This window comes from Dendrobates tinctorius, unplaced genomic scaffold, assembly GCF_039654945.1.
Source record: "Dendrobates tinctorius isolate UK_male_01 unplaced genomic scaffold, ASM3965494v1 ptg000143l, whole genome shotgun sequence".
Lineage (NCBI taxonomy): Eukaryota > Metazoa > Chordata > Amphibia > Anura > Dendrobatidae > Dendrobates > Dendrobates tinctorius.
The window spans coordinates 45,558,541-45,586,497 of NW_027361810.1; the positions used below are offsets into that span (position 1 = coordinate 45,558,541).

At 42.1% G+C, this 27,957-nt stretch overlaps 1 protein-coding gene across 4 annotated transcripts in view; it reads left to right on the top strand.

Annotated features, from left to right (window-relative positions):
• Nucleotides 1-27,957, top strand: part of RAPGEF4 (Rap guanine nucleotide exchange factor 4) — a 302,234-nt gene that overhangs the window by 98,135 nt on the left and 176,142 nt on the right. Inside the window, exon 1 of one of the 4 annotated variants that reach the window (XM_073545902.1) lies at nucleotides 5,455-5,920. The exons of the other annotated variants lie outside the window; for them this stretch is intronic. The gene's annotated coding sequence lies outside the window, so the exon portion shown is untranslated. Of the gene's footprint in view, nucleotides 1-5,454; nucleotides 5,921-27,957 lie in introns of those variants that run through there. 4 annotated transcript variants of the gene reach the window in all.

Below are 27,957 nucleotides of genomic sequence, written 5' to 3' on the forward strand. Positions count from 1 at the left end.
CCATGGAAGTGCGGGGGCTCTGGGCTTTCACAAAATGTTGGAAGCGCACCCGCAGCGTCGCACCTCCGAACACCCCTTCCTTCCAGCCTGGAGTCCGCAGCATTGTCACACTCCTGCCTCCGCCAGCAGCGACCCTGGGACCCCGCTTCACCACAGCTACCATCCCTGGTAAGCAATAAGACGCACGGATTATAAGAAGCACCACCGTTTTATTAAAAAAGTTTTTTTTTTTTTCCTATTTTTCTCCCTAAAATTTGGGGTGCGTCTTATAATCCGGTGCATCTTATAAACCACAAAATACGGTATATATTTATTCTATTTATTCTACCCTGACAGTTCTCATTGTGAATTTACTGTACTTGGCTGATGAAATATCGGGTAGTCCCTGTGCCATGCGATTATTTTTTCTCTCACCCATGGATTTGCAATGGTGAGTCTTGGCCGTTTTAGGCAGTCTTGCGCAGTTTCCTGCGCTTTTTCCCTCACCCCGTGGATATTGGCACCTTCCCAGAATAATAACACCAGCCCCCAGCTGTCTCCTTTCCCTCAGCTAGTTAAGAACAATGTCATTTTTTTCTTTTTTTAGTTATTAGCTAAATACTTGTAAAGTAAACTACACACGCACTGCACTAATTATATATATCACTGACGTATTTCTTACTATCTATCTGATTGTTTTATTAGTTCAATAACTAGATTGAAATGACATAAAAATTTACAATATGTGAAAGCTGATGTAAAAAATGCATTGCATAAGGATTGCATATGGATGTCATACAGATACTAGGCAAGAAAAAAAAACATGACACTCGCCTGACGCTCTCCTACTTTTCTAGCTGAGAATTTCAGCTAATTTCTATATGTAGATGTGAGCGAACCCTTGTATGTATTCTGGGCCTTGCCACCTGACATGGGGGTGGCCTAATTGAAAGAAAGACTTTGGGGAAAAAGGGCATGGCTTAATGCAGCACAATTTGTATGCAAATTTCTGCCTCAAAGTAAGCCTAAACAGTCTAAAGATTTATCAAACAGCCTGAACCACTAATAAATTTGTCGCATTTTAAGACAAGCTATTTTTAAATGAAAAAATAAAAGTGGTGGGTTAACTCAAAATCAGACGTGAATGACCTCATTCACTAATATAGGTATGAGTGCTATCCGGGAAAACGCAGATAGGACATGTTTGTGAAAAACAGACGTCTGAATGGACCCGAAGTCTTTATGCTTTGTGCAATCACAGCTCAGAGTTATTTGGTGATGAGCAATGCTTTTTCCAGCATGATGGAGACCATGTCACAAGGTAGAAGTGACAACTACAGTTGTGGCCAAAAGTATTGACACCCCTGCAATTCTCTCAGATAATACTCAGTTTCTTCCTGAAAATTATTGCAAACACAAATTCTTTGTTATTATTATCTTCATTTAATTTGTCTTAAATGAAAAAACACAAAAAGAATTGTTCTAAAGCCAAATTGGATATAATTCCACACCAAACATGAAAAAGAGGGTGGACAAAAGTATTGGCACTGTTCGAAAAATCATGTGATGCTTCTCTAATTTGTGTAATTAACAGCACCTGTAACTTACCTGTGGCACCTAACAGGTATTGGCAATAACTAAATCACACTTGCAGCCAGTTGACATGGATTAAAGTTGACTCAACCTCTGTCCTGTGACCTTGTGTGTACCACATTGAGCATGGAGAAAAGAAAGAAGACCAAAGAACTGTCTGAGGACTTGAGAAACCAAATTGTGAGGAAGCATGAGCAATCTCAAGGCTACAAGTCCATCTCCAAAGACCTGAATGTTCCTGTGTCTACCGTGCGCAGTGTCATCAAGAAGTGTAAAGCCCATGGCACTGTGGCTAACCTCCCTAGATGTGGACGGAAAATAAAAATTGACAAGAGATTTCAACGCAAGATTGTGCAGATGTTGGATAAAGAACCTCAACTAACATCCAAACAAGTTCAAGCTGCCCTGCAGTCCGAGGGTACAACAGTGTCAACCCGTACTATCCGTCGGTGTCTGAATGAAAAGGGACTGTATGGTAGGAGACCCAGGAAGACCCCACTTCTTACCCCGAGACATAAAAAAGCCAGGCTGGAGTTTGCCAAAACTAAAAGCCTAAAACGTTTTGGAAGAATGTTCTCTGGTCAGATGAGACAAAAGTAGAGCTTTTTAGGCAAAAGCATCAACATAGAGTTTACAGGAGAAAAAAAAGAGGCATTCAAAGAAAAAAACACGGTCCCTACAGTCAAACCTGATGTTTTGGGGTTGCTTTGCTGCCTCTGGCACTGGACTGCTTGACCGTGTGCATGGCATTATGAAGTCTGAAGACTACCAATAAATTTTGGAGCATAATGTAGGGCCCAGTGTGAGAAAGCTGGGTCTCCCTCAGAGGTCATGGGTCTTCCAGCAGGACAATGACCCAAAACACACTTCAAAAAGCACTAGAAAATGGTTTGAGAGAAAGCACTGGAGACTTCTAAGGTGGCCAGCAATGAGTCCAGACCTGAATCCCATAGAACACCTGTGGAGAGATCTAAAAATGGCAGTTTGGAGAAGGCACCCTTCAAATATCAGGGACCTGGAGCAGTTTGCCAAAGAAGAATGGTCTAAACTTCCAGCAGAGTATTGTAAGAAACTCATTGATGTTTACCGGAAGCGGTTGGTCGCAGTTATTTTGGCTAAAAGTTGTGCAACCAAGTATTAGGCTGAGGGTGCCAATACTTTTGTCTGCCCCATTTTTGGAGTTTTGTGTGAAATGATCAATGTTTTGCTTTTTGCTTCATTCTCTTTTGTGTTTTTTCATTTAAGACAAATTAAATGAAGATAATAATACCAAAGAATTTGTGATTGCAATCATTTTCAGGAAGAAACTGAGTATTATCTGACAAAATTGCAGGGCTGTCAATACTTTTGGCCACAACTGTAAGTGGCTTGGTGTACAAAATATTAAAATTTTGGGTCCATGGCCAGGAAACATCCTCGGATCATAATCCATAAATGTACAACTGACACAGACTACTAGCAGCTAGCCAGCTAAATACCTTGCAAATCATTAGGGGTGCGAGGTACCTTAGGAAACTCTGGCAGACTAAACCAGAATGAGCAGCAAGTCTGTCAGTGAAACTTTTGACAACCCAGGATAAGATTGGATATCTGGACTGTCACTGCAGGGTCTTGGGGTACCGTTACACCTAGCGATGCACCAGCGATCCCGACAACGATATGACGTGGTCAGGATCGCTGGTGCATCGCTAGGTGGTCGCTAGTGAGCTGCCACACAGGCAGATCTCACCAGCGACATAGCAGCGGTCGGGGGTCGCTACTTACTTGTCAGACGCGGCGATCCTGACGTCCTCCCGCCCGCGTCCACGTGTTGCTCGTCGGCGCCACAGGAAGCGCAGCAGGAAGTGACCGACGAGAAACGGTCCAGGAGCTTCTCGCGCGACCAGCGATAATCGGTGGGGGAGCGGGTCGGAGGTAAGTATCACATGCAGCGATATCGCAGTGTGTAACGGGGGCTTTATTAAATAAGATTATTGATAGTACCTTTTCACACAGTAGTCAGCACTACCCTAGCATGTGCTTTGATGCACTTTTGCCAAGCCCACTCAGCATAGCAGAGAAAGGTAGGCGAAAATTCTGTGAGCACATTTTTTCCACCATATTTAACTTTTTTTTTTTTTTTTTAATTTTACATCATCATCAGCAAAATGCATCCATTTACTGTGGGATAATACAAAATCCCAGTAGCAGAGATCATCACAAACAGCGGTGAATACTTAGTACTGAACACCACCAACAGGCATTAGCCCATGGAAAACTCCAATATATATAGAAACAAAGAAAGAAAGAAAGGAGTCTATATCCACCAATAAAATTCCATCATTAATTATTAGTACTCACAAAATACTGTATAAAAATCCATAGACAAAAATACACAAACACATGTATGACAAATACATTACAGAGAGACCAAGGTGCAACTATGTGCAGGGTCGCTGACAGCAAACATAATTAGCATATCTACAGCCAGTGCCATTATCTCCCAGAGGCCCCACAGGATACTGAATAGCATAAGTGAAGTAATCCTACAGTGAGGTGTGAATTTCAAACAAGTGCCCTGCTACAAGTCCTCAGGTCATAACCTCTATATCATTGCTCATGATGGCATTTTATAGGTGGATATAGACTCCTTTCTTTCTTTGTTTGTTTCCATTTACTGTGGGAGTATACAACTGCTGCAGGCTTATGCTGCTGAAGGAGCGTGCTGAGCTAACAGCCGATGGTACTGTGTTCATGGTTATAGTTTATATTACTTTCCCAATAGTGATGAGTGAACGTCCTTGGATAAGTTGTTATCCGAGCATGATCGGGTGCTAACCGAGTGTCTTCGGCGTGCTCGGAAAATATGTTCGAGTCCCCACAGCTGCATGTCTCACGGCTGTTCGACAGCCAAAACACATGTAGGGATTTCTTGTTTGTTAGGCAATCCCTGCATGTGTTGGGGCTGTTGAGCAGCCGTGAGACATGCAGCTGCGGGGACTCGAACATATTTTTCGAGCACGCCAAAGTCTCTCGGTTAGCACCCAAGCATGCTTGGATAACACCTTATCCAAGCATGTTTGCTCATCACTACTTACTAAGTCTCTCCCAAAGTCTCGACCACCAAGATCAGCTCAAAGTAGAACCTGTGCCGGTCTCTACCCCATCTTTAACCACTTAACTGCCCTTTACCACCAGGGACATTGCCATTATTTTCATTATTCAGTCTTTGTATGGCGGTATTATTCAGAGACCGTTTTATTTTGGCATGGGTTTGCAATGCTGTGTGAAAAATATGGTAGTTTTATGTGTTATTACGGTGACGGCGTTATTCATATTCAGTATGAAATCATGATTTAGCATTGTATGGTGGTATTGGCACCGAATGCTGGTAATGTTTAAGCCTTATATGGCATTATTATCCATTCCTACTTACTTTATTTTGAGCCTGCTTAATACATTGCATTATTATTATTATTAGCTTACTAGCATGGAATAAAAGTTGAATAATTCATGACCTACAACCTAATTTGGAAAATTGTCTATTGATTTGTACGGTTGTGTTAGCAGCATGTGGCAGCAGTATAGTTGATGGCGACCGTTAGTAAACCAGAATAGAGGTAGAGGGTATGACGTGCAGTAGAGCGCTCTTGTCTATGTGGTCAGATTTTTCTCGCAGCCAGATGGCAGGAGATTATTTTATGGATCGTACAGATTAACCGTCATCTGAACACTCGCTGGCGGAGACACACACACGAATGTGAGATCTGAGCCCTTAAAAAATACATTTTGACTTTTGACTTGTGTTTGATCTCCTGTCATTGGGCATGCTACGATATGAAACAGGAAAAGTAAAAAAAAACAAAACAAAACAATGCGATGATAGTAGCAGTTTGTGGTTTTGTATACAGGTTGCGCAGGAACAGACGGTTGAACCCATATTTGCATTTGATAAGATCTACAGAAGAGTATAGATCTGACATACAAGAATAAAGCAGTCCTGGGGGACCGTGCTGCTGTGTGCTGCTCACAGTCAGATAGGAAGGGGAGGATCAGCACAGTACAGTGTAGCATCCTGACCAGGAGAGTCTGCTCACAGATTGCTCCATAGAGGAAGCCCTGGGAAGAATGTGCTGCCTGCTTTTCGGAGGCATTGAGGAAGCGCACAGCTGGATACAGAGGCAGAGGTTGCATTGTTAATCGGCTCTTGATAGACAAGAGAGTAAAATCAGTAATATTCTCATGCAAAGCAAAGGGAAAATCTGCTTCAGTCTGACCATGTGCCTGGGTCACAGCTGGGGGAACAGCGGAGTGCGGAGCTGGACCCCTGGGGCTTCTTATTGAACGCTACCTAGGAAGAACCACCACTGTAAGTCATCCTTTATTTTTAGCTCTTAATAATATATATATATATATATATATATATATATATATATATATATATATATATACGATATATACTGTACTTTCATCTCAGTGACAACCTCTAAAGTTGAGATAACTTGCAGGTTTTTCTGCAGTCCTATGTAAGACCATATCATGTATCAAAGACAAAAGACCATTTCAATTCACCTCTGTATCTATATATGCGTTTTCTTATTTGTACCGTATTATTTGTCTAATGTCACCACTGATGGCAATGATTGAGGGTACGGGCTGGATGTTTTGTAGTCTTTAGAGGGGGTTTTATCACTTTTATTTTACTTTCTTGGTGATCCGTGCCTGTCGCCGCGTTCCTCGTGGTGGTTAATGCAGCGGAGAAGGGATTTTTTTTTTGTAGAGCTTTTGAATGTGTAGAATGGAGGTTGATAACTGGATATTATGTAGGCTGTAGTGGGTTTTTATCACTTTTATGTTACTTTCTTGATGATCTGTGCACAGTGATGGAAGTTTACACGTTCCCGGTGGTGGTTAATGCAGCGGAGAGAGATGGAGAAGGGATTTTTGTAGAGGTTTTGAGTGTGTGGAAAATAGGTTGATAACTGGATACGATGTAGTCTGTAGTGGGTTTTATCACTTTTATGTTACTTTCTTGGTGATCGGTTCCTGTCGACGCGTTCCTGGTGGTGGTTAATGTAGCAGAGAATAATGGAGAAGGGATTTCTGTAGAGCTTTTGAGTGTGTAGAAAAGAGGTTGACAGACGAAGGGAAGCTTTAAATAATATATAAGTTTTGCTGAAGATGACTGGCGTCTTTGCCGAGGCTGCAGGATTCTTGTTGGTGTTACAGTAAGTGGCTGAAGTGGGCACAGGGTAGATCAGAGAGGTGGGTGCTGTTTCCAATTATGTTCCTCCTTTTAGGGTGACAGTGGCAGGTTCCATCATTGTACATGCTCCTCTATTGCACAATATCTGGCGTTGGCCTATAGGTCCATCAGTTAATCCTCTGTTGCTTTTTCAGTAATACACAGGGTTAATCATGAAAGGAAATTATAACACTTGTGAGTGAAGTATGTGAGAAGTGTCCGCTCCTCTTGGACTAATGTCAGCTATGATCAGAATTCCATCCAGAGCCAAAAAATTCTATTTCACCTGATGAGTCCAGTGTCCATTACTAAGAAAAAATGATCCTTTATTTTTTTTCCCCCATTTTGTTAAATTCTTTTCTGCGCTTTTTTTTTTTTGTTTTGTTATAAAATTCAAAAACTTGTATCAATCCTCCCAGATTTGTATCCTGTTGAAGTCTTTTGCTTATGTGTTTTCTAATAAGCAAAATTCACACATGCAGTTTTTGGTGCAGTAATTCCTTCTGGTGTGATTTATTCCTGGCTTTGGCTTAAAAAAGAAATACTGGAGTAGAAGCTTAAAAAAAAAATCTTTCTATGTTCCGGCTTTTTTTTTTTTGTCTATTTCTACAATGTAAACACAGCAAAGAAAACAGGAAAAAAGGCATTATGTATAGAAGAACCATTGCTCTATAGTACCGAGCTTTGGGCTCTTCAGTGTGATATTAATATTATTATTATTAATAATTAAAACAAACTCAATTAGGTGCCTATTACACTTTAAAGAGGTTTTCTGAGCTAAGGCTTTGCAGTCAATATACCCCGGCAGAATTTTTGCTTTCTTTGCCTTTTTTCAGAGAATATGTATGATAACACCAAAACTTTTTCTCCACTCATGGCTAGTGGTTGGGTGAAGCCATTTATTGTCAAACTACTGTGTTTTCTCTTTTTAAATCATAATGACAACCCAAAACATCTAAATGACCCTGATCAAAAGTTCACATACCCCAGTTCTTTATACCTTTTATTGCCCCTCTAACATCAATAACAGCTTGAAGTCTTTTGTGGTAGTTGTGCTTTATTTTCTCAGATGGTAAAGCTGCCCACTCTTCTTGGCAAAAAGCCTCCAGTTCCTGTAAATTCCTGGTTTGTCTAGCAAGAACTGCGCACATGAGATCTCCCCAGCGTGGCTCAATGATAGTGAGGTCAGGAGACTGAGATGACCACTCCAGAACCTTCACTTTGTGTTCTACTGTAGCCAATGAGAGGTCAACTTGGCCTTGTGTTTCGGATCGTTGTCATGTTGGAATGTCCAAGTGCGTCCCGTGTGCAGCTTCCGGGCTGATGATTTCAAATTTACCTCCAGTATTTGCTAATAACGTGATGTATTCATCTTTCCTTCAACTTTGACCAAGTTTCGTGTGCGTTTGTAGCTCACACATCCCCGAAACATCAGCGATCCACCTCCATGCTTTACAGTAGGTATGGAGTTCCTTTCATCACAGGCCTTGTTGACCTCTCTCCAAGTGTAATGTTTATGGTTGTGGCCAAAAAGTCCAATTTAGGTCTCATCACTCCAAATTACCTTATTCCTGATGTTTTGAGGCTTATCTGTGTGCTGTTTTGTGTATTGTAGACAAGATACTTTGTGACATTTGCGCAGTAATGGCATTCTTCTGGCAACTCACCCATGCAGCCCTACTTACTGCGCATCTTGAAACAGCCACACCGCTAGTTTTCAGAGAGTCCAGTATTTCAGCTGATGTTATTCGTGGGTACTTCTTTGCATCCCGTACAATTTTCCTTGCACTTGTGAACAAAATTTTTGTTGGCCTACCTGACCGTGGTTTTGTTTTTACAGAATCCCTGATTTTCCATTTGTTAATCACAGTTTGAACGTTGCGAACTGGCATTATCAATTCCTTGGATATCTTTATGTATCCCGTTCCTGTTTTATACAGTTCAATTACCTTTTCCCATTTATCCGTTGACAATTCTCTTGCTTTCCTCATGACTCACAATCCAGAAACGTCAGTGGCTGAATGAAAGATGCAAGAGTGTCTCTGGATCCCAGAAACTCACTCAGCTTTTGTGGCGCCCCCAGGAGTATGGTCGCCACAGTGGCATTGCCTTTCTCCTGGGGAGTGTGATGTCATGCTTGGAAACAATAAAAGATCTCTCTAGCAGTTAATCACAACACACAACACAGTTTCCATTCCAGGTCAGCAGAGGGAGCTCAGAACCAAAACTGGGGGAGGAGCTACTCGCTGGGGGCCAGGAGGGAAAATTGGAGGAGTTTGTGTGAGGAGGGCAACGTGTGTGGACGTGGAGGAGAAGAGCTGGGAGATTGAGCAGAGAGTTCAGGCTCATTCCCAGCTATAGCGCATGATCTGGAGCCCGGTCTCCAAGGCTGCACGGACACTGATGGTCCTGCAAGAGAAACCGGAGGAATAGGAAGCTGTAAATGCTCTATTCCCACATAAGACTCGGAGGCACAACAGCGACGTGTGAGCCAGAAGAGGAAGGCTACAGCTGTCTGCCATACGAGGGAGTTCTAAAGAGAATAAGCAAGTGGAACTTGAGTGTAACACAGTACTGCAAGTACCTAAAAATAAGCGCTAGGAAGGAGACAACACAACCCATCTGCATAGAGAGATTCCTAATTTGCTTCCAGGCTAGCCACCTCCTGTGGCATCTGTAATCTGGACCCTGGACTGCATTTGCCAAGCAAAGTAAAGGTAGAGAAATTGCACCCTGTTGTGTCCTTGCCTTCTTCCTGCAACCCCGTCAGCACTGCTTCATCCCTGTGCCAGACACTGCACCCTCTTCCTCAACACCTCTCCTCGCTGCCCTGGGATTACAGCTCTACCTGTGGGGAGCTAATACACCTTGCTGCCTTACACCATCTGTCCCAGAGGATCTGCCGGCAGCGTCGGCTTAACCCCCTATTTGCCGAGCACCACAGGTGGCATCACGAATCATTCACTCATAAACTTTATTCCATCACTTAACCCCTTTTACATGGACAGCCAGGGCCACGGACCGGGTCACCGCTGCTGTGACATTCCCCTTTGAGAGCCCGGCCCGGTACCGAGTACCCCACAGCCCTGGGAGGGCGATCCACTTTTATGCACACACACTAATTACAAGCAAACAGGTCACAGGTGAGGATGTTACCTTTAGTAGCCAGTCAAACCCATTTGTCAACTTCTGTGCATGTCATCAGACCAAAATCACTAGGGTATGTAAACTTTTGATCAGGATCATTTGGATGTTTTGGGTTGTCATTATGTTTTAAAAAGAAAAAACACAGTAGTTTGACAATAAATGGCTTTACCCAACCACCAACCATGAGTGGAGAAAAAACTTTGGTGTTATCATTCATATTCTCTGAAAAAAGGCCAAGAAAGCAAAAATTCTGCTGGGGTATGTAAAGTTTTTAGCACAACTGTATGTGACTGTAGACTGAGAAAAAGTCCTGACAGTGCAATATGCCAACTGTCAAGATCCCCATGTATTTTCAGCTAGATGGGGTAGTCATGTGACCGCAAGCCTGCGATTTGCATACATATGGTCTCGTGATGACTAGCTTCTCTCAATAGACCATTGAGAGAAGCAGATGAGAAGCTAGTCGGCACATGATCACTCAGGCTAGAACTTCAGGGGAATCCTGATAGTGTGTATATTGCAAACTGTTGGGATTGAGCTATCTGCAGTAACCTAGAGTGACTGGAAAAATGTATGCTGAGCTAGGAAAACCCCTTTCATAAAGTGCTTTTATCTTACTACTTCACAAAAATATTCCATTAACATTTCAAAAAAGTCAGAAGATGTATACGACGGAGAAGAAAATTTTCACTAAAACTTCACTTTTAATTAAAAGGTTAAAACCAAGCTGTATATAGAAGCAAACACAAGATAATAAGGTACTTTTAGAATGGACTCATAATCCCAAACCTACCGTGAAAGAAAATGTACTGAAACATTTGTCTTGTGAAGAGATGGAATTATATATGTAGGAAGGAAGAAGGAATGATCTTCTTTGAAACACAACTAAGATCATTCTACCAGGCTCTCTGATGACCCAGCACTATAGGGAGAAAAGCCTGGGACACATATATATATATTAGTAAAATTGTGTCCCACGCGTTTCTCCCTATAGTGCTGGGTCATCAGAGAGCCTGGTAGAATGATCTTAGTTGTGTTCCAAAGAAGATCGTTCCTTCTTCCTTACCTTATGCAGTATTCACGTCCTCTGCAAAAGGTAAATCCTGAAATTGTATTAATGTCCCAATGTTATAAAGTCTAGGAAATGATACCTGACCAAGACAGATGACAGATTATGGAGTCAACGTGGAACACACTGCACACCATCTGTGTGGAGCCTGTACTGGAGATACAGTAGGAAGAGAGCTGCCAATTATGCCGAGTCAGGCATGTCAAAACAGAGGAAGCTGCTTAGTGGACTCCTCGTACCTGGCTCATTTTTAAAACTTAAAGAGAATCTGTCACCTGGTTTTGGCGGGCGATGAAAACGAGGTCGGTCCGATGGGCGGTGTTCCCGATGTGTGCCGCCTCCCCATCCTTGGCCGCCGTCCGCAGTTTTTTGAGGAATAGGAGCAGGTCTCCGCCATTTGTTGCGTGTGTGCTAAGCATTGTTGGCTAGCGCATGCGCAGTATGCTTTGCCAAAGCCTGACTGCGCATGCGCCGGTTAACAAAGCCCCGGACAACAGCAAAATACTTTTGGGGCTTAGTTAACCGGCGCATGCGCAGTCAGGCTTTTTGGCTTTGCCCGCAGTTGGGCAAAGCATACTGCGCGTGCACTAGCCAAGAATGCTTAGCGCACGCGCAACAAATGGCGGAGACTTACTCCTATTCCTCAAAAAACTGCGGACAGCGGCCAAGGATGGGGAGGCGGCACACATCGGGAACACCGCCCATCGGACCAGACCGACCTCGTTTTCATCGCCCGCCAAAAGTAGGTGACAGATTCCCTTTAAAGGGGTTGTACACCCTTGTGATCATTTTTTTTTTCTTACTTAAATTGATCCAATTGGGGCTAAAAATAATTTTTGCAATTGGGTTTCCTTAAAACTTTTGCACAGTTTGTCTATTGCTGCCTGCAGAATGAGTTAAAGATAATATGGCTGACCCCGGAAACGCATTCTGCAGCCAGAAATAGACAAAGTACCATAATGCAGAAGCTGTAGAAGGCAAACGATGCAAAATTTTTAATGAAACACACTTTTAAAAATGATTTTTTAGCCCCAAACGCATGCATTTATGTTATAAAACACACATGCCCTCAAAAAGTTGGACAACCCCTTTAAGTTTTTAGTGAAGTGTCACGCTAAAACAAGCGACTAGTCTTTTCTGGTGGTTAGGGATTTGATAGTGTAAATTAACAATTCATTGGGCCTCATTTTAATTTTTGCAATGGGCCCCTGACACCTTTTTGTAAACTTTCTCCTAATACATGGAGTCAAGTTTCTTATATGTATAATTGGAAAGGGGGCAGGCAATTAGTTTTGAGGGTGCAAATCTAGTCCCCTCCTGCCCCTACAGCAATATATTCTTTTTTGCTTGTATATTATATACAATATGGAATCTACTGTAACATGATCTCCATCATATCTTTTCATCCGGTGAGTGCAGTAACAGTGCCAGCTAATATGAATAAAGCTAAAACAGGCTATGGCAGATGGATATGTCGGGGCAGGGTAGATAAGCTCCGGAATAAGACAGCATTACATAAAATAATTATAGCTTAAAGGGAAAGTCCTGTTATATGATTATAGTAATCTAGCTGCAGATTTTTGCCCTATTTTATAATAGTGGATCCCAGCAATTTTAAAAGGACCAGTTTGTGCTTTTATTTTATTCCCGCTCCTCTTCTTAGTATTCTGTTACTGGTTTTTTTTCCAAGATATGGTTGCAGATACAGTATATTTGCCTTTTTAGTTACTGCTGATTTCTGAAGTCTTTGATGAGGGGGCAGGGCTCACAGTGTAATTATGCAGAGCAGCCTAATGACACGCCCCCAGGGAACCCTGTGAGCCACGCCCTCTTGGTAAAGACCATAAAAGGTAGCACTAAATAAAAAGGGCCGTGTCTCTGGAACTGTATGGCGGATAAAAAAAAATATCAGTAAGGGGGGCAGCAGCGGGAATAAAATAAGAGCAAAAAATAGCTCCTTTTTACCTGGTGGAAGGTTTTTATGGCTGATAAAAGAAAAAAATACTTTAAAACTCAGAAAGGGGGCAGTCCCCAGCGGCATCTCCCTGCCTGCTGATGTGTCTCTATAAGGAGAGACCTGTCAGTCATTGGTAGCGGGTGGGAAGAAGTGACCGGGGACCTGCCTGTCCGAATATTCTCCCATGCGGTTTGGTCCCTGGCGGCTTTTTAGGGTTTTTCTTGGAAACGTGTGTAATCATATAGCCAGTGTCTGAAGTTTGCTGCTTATGTATTGGACAATGGCTGGCATATCATTGTTGCAACCTGTGCAGCTGCGCAGGGGCCCAAGAGGTAAGGGGGCTCATCTCTACCTCTGGCCATTAGTGGAATCGGGCATTATGTTTCCGTTGTCAGGTTCCCTTTAAAGTTAGATTTCACGGATTTTATTTTGCTTTGACTTTTATTTGCACTTGATATTATATTGCTCTTATTCTGTGGCAGGAAATTAGAAGAGAGCAGGGAACAATGTACGGTAATTTCCACAGACTAAAATAAAAACTTTTATTAGCTGACGGTTTATCTTTGTATATTACGTGTTTTCTTTTCTTACCTTTCACATTATTTCTATAGATCTATCTACATAATATTTTTAACGTGGTGTTGGTACATGTAAATCTGTGCTACTTTGTCACTATTTGAATAAATGTGTTGATGACCCAATTTTGCATCACAGGTTCTTCTCCTTCCCCACAGACTGCACAGTTTTCCTGCTCTCAGATTGTCTGCTGACAGAGAACTGTGTGACCAGACCCGCCCATCCGCCTCCTCCAATAGAAAAGCACTGCTCACGGGATAACTGTTTTTCAATTGGAGGAGGCAGATGGGCGAGTCTGGTCACATGTTCCTCCATCAGCAGACATTTTCATAACAGCAGAACTGTGCAAACTGTAAGAAAGGCTACAATTACAAGTGCAGGAGGAGAACTTATAATATTTATATAGTTGGAAGCTCCTAAATAAGACATGTCCCCAACACATTTGTTAAACTAAAGATAAAGTGAACAACCCTTTTAAGGCTGGCTTTACGCAGTTGTGTTTTAGGCAGCACGGTGGCTCAGTGGTTAGTACGGTTTGTTTGCAGCGCTGATGTATGTATGCTTGTAGGTTCTCCCCGTGTTTGCATGGGTTTCCTCCGGGTTCTCCTGTTTGCTCCCAAACTCTAAAGATATACTGTACTGATAGGGAATGTAGATTGCGAGCCCCAATGGGGACACTCATAATAATGTCTGTAATGGTGGTGCTAGATAAGCAAGAAAAATAAATAATTTTTTTGTGCTCTTCTCACCACTATGCCCAGAATCTTTGATTCTCCTGACCCAGCCTTAGATTACCATAGGCCCTTATGAAGATGATCCAGGGCTAGAACACAGGCAACCTTCAGTTATAAATCAGCTGAGCGGGGCACAGAAAAGACAGGGAAGGGTTACAAACTCATTCTGCAGCAAAGCAATAGACAGTGCAACACAGAGACTATAGAAGACAAAAGATGCAAAAATTATTTTGACCCACAAATACTTCTATTTAAGTAAAAACAAAATGTTCCCAAAGGTGGACAATCCCTTTAATTCTATTAAAGTTAGGAAGAACAGAATTGTATAATGTGACCCATATTAACCAGACATTACATATTCTTAGCTTATTCCACGGTGCACCATAATTAGCAATGTATCTCTTTGGTTCCTGCAACATATAAATAATAAAAAGCTTTGGAATAAATGGCCATCGGCAGTTGTACATCTGTCTCAGCTACAAGTATCATACATTGCGTCCTCAGGAAGGTGAGCATCGGGTTAACCCCTTCAGGATACTCAGCTACCATTTGTTGCGTATTGTTAAAATAACACACATTGGTGTGCACAGATTACTTTGCTATACTTGAGGTTAAATAATCGCTGCCATCAAAAAAATGTTTCCTCTGAATATATTGCAGTCGTCATATTATACAGCACTGTGTACTTACAATTTGCTCATTTTGCCTTTCTGCCCTGATAATTCTTCTCTTTTCCATTAGATCTATGACATTACGTGATTGATAACTGACTAGCTGAATCCTTCTAAGCTTTGTGTAGAAACAGGAGGTCAATTTTTCCAGTATGAGTCATGAGTCACTGTAAATGTCCCTGGCAGGGGGCAAGATGGAGCAGCTGGGTCAGGAGTTGACAAGGGGAAATGATAAATGCAGGGAAAAGAGACTTCCTGTTTCTACATAGAGCAGAGAAAAGAGAAGAATTATCTGGGTAGAAAGGCAAAATGAGCAATTGTAAGTACACAGTGCTATATAATATGATGATTGCAATATATTAAGAGGATAAAACTTTGATGGGAGCAGGAGTGCTTTTTTAATACTTGATACAGGAGCTGACATTGCCCTCACCTCTTATTTAATTCATTGCCAGTAACATAGAAGAGCTGGATGTAAACCCACCTGGACCCCGGTCCTAGCCCAGTAAGCAGCTCCATTGTGATCACTTCCTCTCTTTCGTCAGTTGGTTTACATAATGTTATGTTAGTGTAAGCCAAGGACGGACTCCATACTCCACATGTGAACTGGTGCAACATCGTCTGCACGAATTCACTAATTACAGGGCAGTATTACATAAGACATTTGAGGAAATATCTCAGGATTTTACCAATGCAATATTTTGATATTTTGGTGCATTTTTTTTTTTTTTAAGGAGATGATTACATTTCTATCTGCCCTAGAGCCATTGAGGAGTGTCTGGCAGACTCATCATGTCAGTGGATTACGCATTTTGCACCAGAAATAAATTGTAAGGTGATATTTTTGCTGGCAATAATAGCTGACTTGCTCCTGAATACTGGGGGCACCTTCCATCTATCCTGCAATAGAGCGGCTTGAAAATCACTCATTAAAGGGGTTGTCAAGATATTCGTGACCCGTCTGCAGGATCTCAAATCATTGGAGGGTGACTCCTGTTTGTAGGTTCCATGGCGGCCATAAGGAAATCGTGTAGAGCGCTTGGACACCTCAGCTCTTTACGCTGTGTAGTAGCCATTCTCTGCTACTGCACCTCAACTTTTATTCAATTTAACAGGAGCTGAGCTGCAGTACCCAAGTATTGCCACTACACGGTGTAAAGAGCTGTAGTGAAAACAGCTGATTCGTTGGTGTGCCGGATGTTGAACCCACTGATCTGATATTGATGATCTATCCTAATTCGAAGTCATGAATACCTTAGTTAAAAAAAAATACAAACTTCACTTTTATGAGGTTCGTTCAAATGTGTAAACCATGGACAAATGGAAGTGGTGAGAGTGCATCAACCCGATGATTGGCTGCAGGGCTCACGAGGCATAAAAGTGTCATGGGAGACCTGGAGCCAACATCGCTGCCGCTGTTCCAGCGCAGGAGGTGAGTGTGTGTGTATATGGGTCGCCCTCCCAGGGCTGTGGGATACTCGGTACCGGGCCGGTCTCTCAGATGGGAATGTCACAGCAGCGGGGACCCGGTCCGTGGCCCTGGGCGCCCAAGTAAAAGGGAGATTGGTGGAATGTAGTTGATTAAATGAATAGTTTGTAACTCCACCTGTGGTGTTCGGCAAGGTAGGTGTTAAGCCATCGCTGCGTGCAGATCCTCTGGGACTGATGGTATGGTGCAGCAAAGATGTTATAGCTCCCCACAGGTGGAGCTGTAGTCCCAGGGCAGTGTAGGTGTAGAGGCAAAGGGAAAGCGTAGGTGAGGCAATGTCGGGCACCAAGATGTAGCAGTGTCGGTTGTGTTGGCGCAGGAATAAGTGGAGGACACCAAAGCATGTAGTTCCAAAGCTTTACTCACAGTCTGTTGTGCAAACAGGTGCCTGCCTCCGTGCCGTGTCCTCCGGGTCAGGGACTCAGTCAACCTCCAGGCCAGATGGAATACTCCCTTCCAACACTCCGCCAACATGTGCCTTTCTGAACGTCTCCTCTTATAGCGCCTATAAATGAAGTACTCCTAGTACTGAGTTACACTGGAGTTCCTCCTGTTCAATGTTCTTTCCTTGTACGGCAGACAGCTGTAGCCTGATTCGGGGACTCTTTGCTTCCTAGTCCCGGCTCACTTCTGTGATGCTGTTGTGCCCCCAAGTCTGATGTTGGAATAAAGTATTGTTAACTTCTACTCCTCCGGTGTCTGCTGCAGGATCATTAGTATCCATACAACCTCGGAGACCGGGCCCCGGCCTTGCGCTTAGAATTTCTAGGAAGGGTTCTCCTCTAACCCACGTCCTCTGTTCTCCTTTACTCCTCACGTTCCGTACTAATCCTTTCTTTCTATGGAAAAATCAGGTTTCCTTTCTATGTCTCTTTCTTGTTCCAGCAGACCCAGGTCACTGTGGCCTGCTGCAGCACTTCCTTCATCCATCCCTCTCCCAGGGATCTTCTCTGTCTCACTCTCTGTCCTTCTGCATCCTCACTCACTCTCAGTGACTGAATGACTGAATTCCCACTCTTCCCGCTTTTTGTAATATAAACTAACTCCACCCACCTCCCAGCACGTTTCGTGTTCCAAGCAGGGAGCCACCAATGGGTGCCTTTCTATACTCCAAGCAGGGAGCCGCCGAAGGTGCTTTGCTACACTACTTTGTGGTGTGGGGGTGCAGGTGTTGGAGTGTGGTTAGAAGTCTCCACCTTACCTGGCTGGTGGGGTACCACACCTCAGGATGAGGTGCAGTACCTCTGTGGCGACTGAGCCTCAGGGGCGCCACATTTATATTTTACAAGGGGGACAACTCCCTTTATAAAAGAGGTTGTCCAGGGAGTGAAGTACACCTTTAATAATGGACAGCACTGAATTTTCACATGGATGTCATCTGTGTGCTATTTAGGGGTGAAAAAGCACGGATAGAACAAGTACGTGATGTTGAGACTCTTTATGATAAAAAAAATACTTTGCAGAAAAAATAGCTTGGTCACTCCTGGCAGACATTATGTCCCCTGATAAACCAATGAGCAAAGTGTTATTTACAGAAACATTCTATCTGGTCATTATGGCGGCTTATATCTGGGCTCGTGATGTGGATATTACCGCACTGTGTTCACAGCTCAATATGCACAATGGTAACAAAGATAAGTGCGGCCCTAGCAGACGATCTGGTTCCCGGCGGCAGTCCTTCATGTTTTCTTTTATTTCGGTATCTCCAGCAGGATCCATTATGCAGTTTCGTGTTTTATAAGTTATCACTTCTGTGTATGTTTTAGTGATTGGAGAATGTGTACGGTGCAGCAGTGCAGGGGGGTTTGCCAAGTTTGTTCATTGAAGATGTCTGTTTTCTTTATTTTCAATAAAATGTCATATTTCTTTGTTCGTTTATTCCTGACGATGGGTGAAAAAAACATTTAAATAGTTTTTCCCAATTCAATAGATCCAATCAGCATGTCATCTTGGGACCCCGGGGTCCGGTGCTTCCCATTGTTGTTACATCTGAGCGCTGAACAAGAGCGTAATACCCAAGAATAAACCGCCGATAGAGGAGAAGGAAATTGCTGACTGTTAAACTATTCTTAGACAAGGTGGGAAGGATATTTTTGCAGCATAAGTTTAGAATTTGTTGTCATTATTACGTGTCACATACAGTGGTGCGCATGAGTATTAAAAGGTTTATGCAATTCTTTATTTTTTGGGGCGCACCTCCCTGTGCTCCTGCATGATTGAGAATTCGGAACAGCCCCATTGCTGCGTCGCTGGCTCAGACTGTGCGCGCTCCATTGCTGCTATACGACGCAGTTTTCGGAGGAGTGTAAGAGCAGTTACCGGCTGGGATCAGGAGCTGACTTCACGCTCCAGAGATCCTAGCCAGCTTCAGAGCAGCTGTCACACCTCCACCTGGACCTGCTCCTGCGACGTCTGCTTCTGTCGCCAGGTTCCACCGTATTAATTCTGCAAGCAGCACTGGTGATAGAAGAGACGTTGGAACCAGAAGTTCTGTACGGCGCAGGCTCTGTCTAGCCATTTATATTTGGGTGGCTGGGACCTGCAGTGCTGTCCAGTGTGGCAGTATGGGTATGTGTGCTGTCCAGATGGAGTTATCGGCTCTCTGCTCCAGCCAGTTGGAGAGCATCACACCCTACTTAAGCTTCCAGCTTACTGCTGGAAGCTGCCAGATATAGCTTTGTGCTTCCCTTGTTTAGGTCTGTGGTTTCTCCTCCTGTGTTGTATTATGCTTTCCTGTTTTGACCTCGGCTTGTTTATTGATGCCTCTCCTGCCTGACAGTGTTGTACCTTTTGATGCCCTCTTGGTGTTCACCCGCTACTTAAGTATTCTTCTTGCAAGCTTGCGCCACCAAACAGCAGCTGATTATGTAGCCCCAACCGAGAGACTCCTGAGCAAAATTTTAATAAGCCATTTTGAACGTTGCTTTTTCTTGCAACCTTAAGATGGGACAATGGGAATCCCCCTTTAATGCCATGTTCACACATTGGGTTTTTTTCTGCTTTTTTAATCCGTTTTTTAATGCAAATTTTCACCTGCGTTTTACAGTACCAGCAAAGTCTGAGATTTCAGAAATCTCATGCACACACCTCATTTTTTTTTTTTGTCCCTAGTCATTTACTTCAGCGTTTTTTCAGAGTATTTTCAGCAAAAAAACTGAAAAAATGCAGGTATCACGCTTTCATGCTTGTCTGGGTCGCGGTGATACACTGTCACTATATGTTCTACGTATGTTACACTAGGCTTTGCCACATCTGTGTCTTTTCAAGCATATCTGATCCTAGTTTTAGCGCGTTTTGTCTTTTTATAATGGCATATTAGGGAATTTTGAGTTAATAGACTTGGACCCCTCCTTTCAGACCCCCCTGTATTAGTGAGAAGAGCGGCTACAAAATGTCTCTTTTTTTTTTTTTTTTTTTAACCCAGCACATCGGTGCATTATATGGACAGTTCTTTGATTGGAAGAGAACTATTTAATACTGCCAGATTCACTTCCAAGATTAAAGGTGAGCAATGGAGGTCTTTGTGGTGATCTGTTCTTCATTGTGTGACCCTTCTAAGAAAGTAGTTTATCCAAATCAGGCAGCCTCTTTAAGTGTAGGTTTAGAGGAGTACAGGCAATAGGCCCCCATACATATGAAAATAATGCCAGCTGAACCCACTGATATCGAAGGGTTCTGCCGACGTTCTAATGTGTATGGGGGCACCGGCCAACTGGTGGTCGGAAGTTCTGTCGACCGGAAGTTCTGTCGACCGGACACGTTTAATTTCGGACTGTCGACCACATTGTTCTCTCTGAGATAAGCCACTAATAGACATGCCATATGACGCTTTTCTTATAAAGGGCGGAGCATTGGATGAGTTGACACTTCGGAAAATTGTTCGACCGACAATCTTTTGACTGATAGTCAGTGTCAGTACACACAGGCTACTTTATGTGACATGTATAATTCTATTACTCAAACAGACTTTAGTAGAAAAAAAAAATTTTGGACAGTGATAAGCTATTGAAACAGTGGGGAAAAAATATTGAACCTGTTGATAATCAATATTATTGCATTGTAACATGTGGCATGTCAGCAGTGAGTACACACAGTCCGTGTGTGATGAAAGAATGGAAAAATTACCGTCTGGACGGCTTTGGTGTGACCTTCTCATTTCTTTTGGTTTTACTATTCCATGACATGGATTTTGACCTATATATTATAAAAACAGTACAAGTCACAGAAGCACGGAAGGGATATGGTTAGCAACAGTAGAACAGTGATGACATCTTCCCTTTCAGCCGCAACTAACTAGAGATACAGTAAAGCACAGTATATAATTCCAAGTCAATCCATTATAAGTCTATTGATATATTTGAACCTAAAAGTACATTAGCTCAATTTACATACAGTATATTGAGATAGAATGTGACTTTAACTGTATTTTCTGATCTAAGCTTAGTAATAATTTCTGTTTCTCCACTGATTCTGGAGCAGTTTTTCTTTTTCTTCTACGCCCCTCCGTTCCAAAGTTATGTCCCCTGAAAATAAAAATGGAAAACGATTCCTTCAGTCAACTGGGCGTATTCCACATAACTTCATTATGGGCGTATGTGCTTCTTCTTCAGTGGCTGACCAATCAAAACACAGCCTCACCGACAGAGATGTTCTATGGTACACGCCCAGTTGCTTGAAGGTAACATTTGAATCATTATTATCTGGGGGCATAACTTTGGAATCAGAGGTGATAACAGCTGATCTGTGGTGGTGCCTGATGTTGGACCCCAACAGATCTCATACTATTGACTTATACGATGCAAAAGTGGTGGACAAACCTTCTAAGGTATTATAGTCAGAGCGCTAGGCCTGCCTTGGTCATAGTTTGAAGAGCCTGGATGAATGTGTAATTGGTAGTATGATTGGACCCCAAGCAGTATTTTATGGTTGATCTTTCCATGCAAAAATGAATAACTGTTCTTAGTATTTTTTCCATATATCCTAAAAGTATTTTTTTACATGTGTACTATGCCAATACCCATGAGCAGCAGTGATGCTGTTTCAGTACAAAAAAAAAAGAATTCCAAATCCTAAACAACAACTTCCATAAGATATTGTGGCTTTAATAACTACAATGGGATCTTTAAGCTTCCATCGTTGTCAGGTATGCGGTATATGGAAACTATCTGTCTTGTGGTGTATGTAAAAATTCTTTCCAAACCAACCTTCTTTCATACCAAGCCAAAATCATTATTAGACAGAACGCTATTAAAATAATTGATTTGTCGTAATAACAAAGCAATTTAATACACATCTCATTGGAAGAGAACATCGCACGACTACATGCAGGGCTTGTTTGTGTCTATAACCGTGGGCAGAAAGGTCGGAATCTATGCTGTATAGAGCTTGAAGATTGATACCAGATCAAGGGCCTGACTTATCATTTGCAAAAATGCTTTAAGGCCATTTCTTCAAAACATGGGCGCACATGGGGTCATTAATTTGGGCAAACTAAAAAAAAACAACAAAAAAAAAACTATTTTTGCCTTTAACCTGTTAGGCAACTTTTTTAGCAAAATTTGTGCAAAAATTTCAAGCTTATATAAAATTATTTCAGTGTGGGACTGGAGTACATTTGCACATAAAAATTGAGAATTTTTAAACCATCATTCACCATACATGATTTCCTCAGTACACCTAACATTGTGGGTTAAAGTTAATTTTGTGATAAAATGTATAATTGGTGGAGAACGGTTGAACTTGATGAACCTGGGTCTTTTTTCAACCTGTGTAACATAAAATAGAGCTAAAAAAAGTTGCAAACTAAAAGAATAAGGTGCAAATTAAAAAATAGGCAAAAAGCAACTAAAACTAGACACAAAAAAGGGAAAAATTCAATAGTGAATCGGGTCCCAAGAGTTCTTTTGAAATGACTCATGTCTGGTGGGGTTATAAAGCAATGCAACTGATCTCCAGTTTGAAGCCACAATTCTGTTACTTTTCTCCTGGGTAATAAAAATTGGATTACTGAGGAGTGTCGGACTTGGGTTCCGGAGAAACGATTCTGAAAGCCCTTAAGGACCCCAAAAAAATAGATGGCAGGTGATTAACTACAAATTCATAGACAAATGGCTTTCTATTTTACTTGAATTGGTCTGAAGTTTGGTTTGTTGTTTTGTCAGTTATTGACTCTCCTGGATGATTCTTTAGAGTTTGTGTCATTAGAAAATTACTTATTGTTTAAATCAAGCTTTGCATACATTTTTTACAGTTATTGATAATGTTTTTGTTTTTCAATTTTTCAAATTGCTGTCTATATTTTAAACAAATGAAAAAAATTCAGAATTTTAACAAACCAAATTTTAAACTTATACTTACTTTTTGTTCTTTTCAGCAACCATATAGACAGCTCTTGCTTTATTTGATTGTATTGACATACTTTCTATTTATGCTCTCATCTGGGCAACAGTCATTGTGGCTGGAGTTTTCGGACTATATGACACACCGGACCATAAGAAACACCTAGGTCTTAGAGGAGGAAATTAGAAAAAAAATGGAAGCAAAAAATGTGGTCATTTCTATACTTAATATCCCCTATCTTGGTATGCATGGCTCCCTTATCTCCATCCTGGTATGCAGGGACCCATCCTTATCCTGGCATGCAGGGCCTCCATCGGCGTCCCTGTATGCATGGCCCCATTCCCTATCCTGGTATGCAGGGCCTCCATCTCCGTCCTTGTATGCATGGCCCCAATCCCTATCCTGGTATGCAGGGCCTCCATCTCCATCCTTGTATGCATGGCCCCATTCCCTGTCCTGGTATGCAGGGCCTCCATCTCCGTCCTTGTATGCATGGCCCCATTCCCTATCCTGGTATGCAGGGCCTCCATCTCCGTCCTTGTATGCATGGTCCCATTCCCTATCTGGGTATGCATGGACCCCATCTCTGTCCTGGTATGCATGGCCTCATCCTTATCCTGGTATGATTGTCCCCAATCCCTATCCGGGTATGCAGGAACCCCATCTCTGTCCTGGTATGCATGGCCCCCTTCCCCATCCTGATATGCATGGCCCCCAGCAGAAAAAAAACAAAACATTCTTACTCTTCCTGCGCATCCTTGCAGCGTCATTCTCCAGTGCCATCAGCTGCTTTATGCTTGTAAGCAGCCATGGCAGTGACGTGTAGCGATCTCGCGAGGAGTAGGAACCGCTACAGTATCGCGAGACCGCGACGTCATCAAAGGTCTCGCAAGGCATTACTGGGAACGGAAGCATCGCTGAGGCCCGGGAAGGCTGCGCGGGACGCCGAAAGGTGAATATAACCCGATTTTTTTATTCTATTTTTCACTGGGATATGGTGCCCACAGCCTGGAGGAGAGTCTCCTCTCCTCCACCCCCTGGGTACCATTCGCAAATGTTCTCCTTACATTGCGCATGGTGGGCATAGCCACATGCGGAAAGTAAGTAGAACAATGCATTCCTATGTGGGCGGAATCCCCGCGATTCCGCAGAATTAATGAGCATGCTGCGAATTTTTCTGCAATGCGATTCCGCTGCGGGAAAATCCGCAGCATAAGCACAGCATTGCGGAATCCCATAGGAATGCATGGGATGCTGTTTTTTTGCGTTTTCGCGGCAAAAATGCACGTTAAAAACCGCCGCGAAAAAAAGCGATGTGTGAACGTGGCCTCATAGTCAAATCAATAGGGGGTTGATGTGCGGTCCCCGGGTGGGACCGATATACAGTTGACGGAGCTCTTCTATGCAGCATTGCAACTGAGTAGTTCCGTCCACCACCAACACTGGAAACAGCTGATTGGTGGGGTGCCAGGTGTCAGACCTCCACCAATAAGGCATTGATGTCCTATCCAAAGGATAAGCCATCAATGTTAAAGTCTCGGACAAACTCTTTGATTGTATTCCTAACTGGAATGATAATAAGGGTGCTTAAAAATCTTCTGTGAAGAACAGTAAGTATGAGTCTAGTATTAGACCTAGTGACCTGTGTAACAATTACAAGTCTCTGAATTTTTGTATTTTTTAATATAAACACAGATATGAAAAATGTAAAAAAAAAAGTCAAAAATTATAATAAAATATCACATTTAACTTATCTTTCTTTTCATATGTCTTAAAATCAGGTTTATTAAAAATATTAATAACTCATATTTAACTTAAAAACCTGATTACGTATTCTCTTTAAGTTATTATCCAACCACTGCCTGTTCTCTCTAGAAGCCTTTTATTCCTGTTCTCTCTAGAAGCCTTTTATTCCGCTTTATGGACCATATGTATACAAAGAATGTGGATAAAAAATATTTCTTTGTGGAGTTAAATTGGGAAAAGTAAAAAAACAAAAAACAAAAAACACCCGCTGGAGTTCTTTAAAGATTTAAATGGTTTTCCTGTTGTTGGCGTCACAGCCACGTATTTATTTTTTCCTTTTTTCCTTTCATTGTCAGGTCTCTTTGAGGATTGATTCTGCAATAAAAGACCAGAATATTTGTTTGCGTCTGAGCTAATGATCAACTTTTGCCCATGGTTAACGCAGGAAATGCAAACAGTGACTACCAGCATTTATAATCTTTTGCAGAGTGTGATGTTAATTGATGGGTCGTTAAATGCTTCCTTGTTGCACTTTGCACTGATTCCTGCAGCTTTTTGTTATTGCGCAGATTTAGAATTGTAGTTTATAAAAAAAAAGTACTGCATTTTATGCATCATTTTACAATTAAGCTGAGTGAATGAACAGAACTGTAATGTGTAGAGCACTTACTCGATGACTTCTTCCTGTATGTAGAACGGCACAGATAATAGAAGGTTCTTTGTGCCTATGACATTCGCTTTTGAGTCATGGTCTTCGTTTATGGCTTTCATTACAGCACAGCATTCCGATATTGAAGTGGAAATATAACTTCAGGTAGGCCCCCTTAGTGGGCCAAAAAATACCCTACTTATTACAAATTAGCATAAAGCCTGCCCCTATGAATACACTTTCACCACTTTTTATATGATAACCTGGTACCTCATGATAAAGTGACTGAAGATATGAAGACAATGTAGTTTGCCTTTTTTTTATTTCTCCACTTCATTGCAGAGATATTGGTTTCTAAAGTTTAGAGTGCCTAATATGCTAATTTCCCCTTCAACCAAAGGGAGAAATAACAGAGATTCTTTTTGGGGGGAATTAACTATTTCTACTGTATGGTGTTGCCCAATCATAATATGGTAGCATCATACAGGGGAAAAAAAAGCAAAGTCCCTCAGAAAAAGTCAGAACCAGCTTTTTCACTGTGATCTCGTAAGATTGATGAATGACATGTCAGTGCTGGGAAAGGAGTGCTGCAGAAAGGAGCATGTCAGTGCTGGAAAAGGAGTGCTGCAGAAGGGAGCATGTCCGTGCTGGGAAAGGAGTGCTGCAGAAGGGAGCATGTCAGTGCTGGGAAAGGAGTGCTGCAGAAGGGAGCATGTCAGTGCTGGGAAAGGAGTGCTGCAGGAGGGAGCATGTAAGTGCTGGGAAAGGAGTGCTGCAGACGGGAGCATGTCAGTGCTGGGAATGGAGTGCTGCAGAGGGGAGCATGTCAGTGCTGGGAAAGGAGTGCTGCAGAAGGGAGCATGTCAGTGCTGGGAAAGGAGTGCTGCAGAAGGGAGCATGTCAGTGCTGGGAAAGGAGTGCTGCAGAAGGGAGCATGTCAGTGCTGGGAAAGGAGTGCTGCAGAAGGGAGCAGTGATGAAGATGATCGTGCGAGAAGCGTTTGTTACATACAACACTCTGGATCATGTATTGGGCATTTCACAGCTTTTTTTCTTGGTGATCCAGAAGTTGCTTTTTCAGTATAAATGTATGAGAGCCTCTGTTTAACGCTCCCATTGGAAAAGTGACTTCCTGTTGACACAGATGCTGTGAGTGCCGGCTAGTCAAACCTGCTATCATATGGTGCCGCGAGGATAGGAACTGTGCAGTGAAATGAAGAAGGCAGCGTTCAGTGTGATTTTTAAAACATGCAATGTGCACATAATTATGGCTAAGGGGATAAATAATGAAATAAATTACTAAAAATCGCCGGAGTGCTACTTTAAATAACTCGGCATCTTTACTACACTAGTGTTTGACTTAATCCACTTATGGTTTTATCTACACGTTGATGTCTACTATTATTATATTTAATATTTCTATAATAACATTTCCCTCCAAGTTAATGTTGTAAGCCACAGTTGTGAGTGAAAACAGATCTGCAGATAGAAAATTGCAGGAGCCCAATGGAAGTATAATCTGCTAATATTCCTGTGATGTACCCTTAAAGGGATTTTTCAGGAATTGATCATTATCATCAATCCATAATCACTAGAATGGGGTCGCCTCTTCTTCATCACAAGACCGCCGTGGCAAAGAGCCTGAATGGAGCATCATAGAGCATACGTCCTACATCTCTATTCAAAGTCGGTGGGACTGATAGAGATAGCTGAGGGCTGTACGAGTCGCTCGGAGTCCGTCTCATAAATTGTAAATGAAGTGGCATCATATCTGCTTTACTGTCGGTCAATCTAAACTCCACACTGTAGTCATGAAGTGAAGAGGAACTTGGATTACATGATCCTCATACACAACATAGACCCTAGTAGCAAGCGATAGGTTTCAAAGTCACATTCAAATGGTATTTTCTTCTGGTGGACTTTGGGCCTCATTATTGTTTTAGAGCTTTGATCCAATGGAGGATATTCAGGAACTTTGCAACCCTGCATCCATATAAATGCCTATAATTCATGCTGGAAAGATATATATCTTTGTATCGTGTTAGCCAGTAGATAGAAAAATATTCAGAATTGAGAGTCCTCAGTGGTTGATATCTTTTAATGGCTAACTGAAAAGATGGTAACACATTGCAAGCTTTTGAGACTACTCAGGTCTCTTCATCAGGCATAAACTAATACAAAATCTGAAGAATCACATATTTATATTCAATACAGCACAGAACTGTCATTAGCTGAGAGTGATAAACAGTTGTGTCCATAAATATTGGAACAGTTCATATATAAGGAGTGTGAAAGTTTTATTGTCCTCTGATTGAGGTCTGGTTCTGTGTTGTGATGACCCCACAAGGAAACAAATTCCTTAACTGATGTAAAAAAACATAAATCCATGCGACACATTCATTCCTGCACTTAGTATGTCAAAGGTTGTCTTAAGTTTATACTCCCAGACTCTTCTGTCTCTCTAAGATTTGAAGTTACCTTTTAATCCAAGTAATTTCAGGTCCATGGTGCTGTGATAAGGCATACAAAAATATATGGCCACAGGTAGATCCATTCTTTTTTCTCTTATTCTCACCACCACACAATAAAAGAAAAAAGAATGGATCTACCTGTGGCCAAACATTTTTGTATGCCTGATCACAGCACCATGGACCTGATTAAAAGGTAACTTCAAATCTCAGAGACACACAAGAGTGGAGTATAACTCATGACAACCTTTGACACACTCAGTGCAGGAATGAATGTGTGGATTTATGTCTTTTTACATCAATTAAGGAATTTTCTC